We start from the raw sequence: 2,255 nt of genomic DNA, 5'->3' as shown, positions 1-2,255 counted from the left end.
TGGAGGTACTGGGGACTGAACCCAGAACCTCATGCATTTCTAAGCATGCACTCTACCACTGAGCTATACCCCCAATCCCTGCCAAAGACAAATAACTTCTGAATGAAGGTTGAGCCAGGCTGCAGATATTTAAGGGACTTGAGCTTCTCTGCTATGAAGACTCCGTTTCTTTCCTGTAGAAACACTGAAGCCTTTGCTCTTTATCTCTACCTACTTTTGAATTTCTTAGTGGCTTTGATGGAAGGAATACACTGCACACCCAGAAGATAAATGGACAGAAAGCATTTTTAGTCCTAATGTTTTCATGCTTGTAGACATAAGCCCATGAGATGACTTAGGAAACTAAAGCATTAGCTGGAAAGGCTAACTTTGCTAATGCCACAGATTCAGACACACACAGGCAAGATCCAGTCACTCCTCAGGGACTGCACCTATTTGTCCTGAGATCTGCCATGTTCGGGTAGATTTTATAACCCCTGGATCGCCTAAAAAAACAAAATCATTTACACTGACAGCAATAAAATAAGCAGCTAATTAATCCTGCACAAAAATGAAAAAGCCCAACTCATTATTTGTCTTTTTGTATTTTAGACTTCTGCTTGGTTTGCTCTGTTTGGCTGGCAAATCTCATCTAATTACAATATATTTTTCATTTGTGTTTTAAAATAGCAATCCAGACCCACTGTTATTATAACATATTTGGTAAGTTGTTGTTCCTGGGGTGGTAATAAATTCGTGGCGATCCATTCACATCCTCATGGGTTGGAATTAATCTTTCTCCTCTGATTTCCCACTACACTTTGTGCTTCTATTATTGTGCTTAGCATAATTTGCTTTGTAGTGGAGCTATTTGTGAATGCATCTGTCTCCCCATCTAGATTGTAAGGACAAAAACTATCTCGGATTTCTGTTTATTTCATTCTGTTTTGCAGTCCTTACGTCGCATAACACACTGATTTGTACTTAGTAGGGACTCAATAAATATTGATAGTACATTGAGTTGATCAATTGCAGTTACAGCACATTTGGCTGCAGGACACCTTAGAGCAAGGAGTCCCATCTGTCAATCAAATCTGTGATCTTTGCTTCATTAACACCATGGCTAAGCAATGAAGTAATATGTCAGTGACAAAGAGCTTCATGCCCCACATAACATAAGTTAGATGGTTGATTATATATTTCCTTAAGCAGCAAAAATCCTTTAAAAAGCAAGAGGCTTTGTAGTGGCAATAATTATCCATAATTGTATTTAATCTACGTGTGAAGATTGAACCTAGCTAGCTCCTTCCTGGCTTTTTATCCAAAAAGACTGCTCCAGTGCTAATTATTTCTTTCAAAAGCTAGAGTAACAATTTCACTAAGCAGTTTGCAGTTCATTTTGGCCACCAATACTGGTATAAGATCCAGTCTAAGACTGTGGCACATGGCTTTGGATTCTCTTATTGGCCGGTGTCATTTTCTGGAAGAAATATATCATTATCCTTTTGATTCAGAGATTAAGCATTCCCCAGGCTGGATTTTCTACCATTCACAGGACGTAAGTCTGGCTTGTTAGTGACGATGATAACTTGCAGTACACTAGCTCTACTTTTCCTCGTGTTACTTTTTTTGGAATATGGTTGACATAAAAAAGAATGGAAGGGACTGTCCTCCGTCATGCTCCATCTGGCCCTGCTGGTTACTTGGCTGCTGGTGTAGCACATACGTTTGGTGGACTGATAAGGAATGGGAAATCCATGATATTAATAACGATCCTCTCTTCTCCAAAGCAAACATCCTTCCAGATAAGTATATCTCTTATAAACAGTCTGTGTTGAGAGGGGGCTGAGAGAGAATCAGCGGAGAAAATGAAATGGAAGTAAGTGAATATATTATGCATTTGAAATGAAAGACCAGACAGGACACCTAAAGATGGCATGTACTTAACAGCAGCAACTATTGAATGTCTAGCATGATAAGCCAATAGAACATGGTGCCTGTCCTTAAGAGGCTCCTGGTCTTTAGGGGCATTTAGACTCATGTGGACACATCCCGAAAATTCTGGGGTAAGAGAGTCATTTATAAGGCTCCATAGAAGAAGTCTGTCTCTTTTAGGTCTGAACTGACCCTAGACATTTTTAGTAGTGATAGCATTAAAACCATAATAGCCCATTGGAAATTTGGATGAAATTAACATTCTTACCTGGAAGAATTATAATTTTTCTACAATGGGAAAGAGCAGATTGAAAAGGAAATTCTGAAGTGTAACTCATAAG

The 2,255-nt window shown here is 39.0% G+C and overlaps 1 non-coding gene across 1 annotated transcript; it reads right to left on the bottom strand.

Annotated features, from left to right (window-relative positions):
- TRNAS-AGA (transfer RNA serine (anticodon AGA)) lies at positions 1-73 on the bottom strand. Its single transcript has one exon. It is a non-coding gene; the product is annotated as a tRNA-Ser (tRNA).
- Between the last annotated feature and the right edge of the window lie 2,182 nt (positions 74-2,255).

This window comes from Camelus dromedarius, chromosome 7, assembly GCF_036321535.1.
Source record: "Camelus dromedarius isolate mCamDro1 chromosome 7, mCamDro1.pat, whole genome shotgun sequence".
In the NCBI taxonomy this organism is placed as follows: Eukaryota; Metazoa; Chordata; class Mammalia; order Artiodactyla; family Camelidae; genus Camelus; species Camelus dromedarius.
The sequence above is the reverse complement of the archived record's forward strand: the minus strand, read 5'-3'. Positions and strand labels throughout refer to the sequence as shown.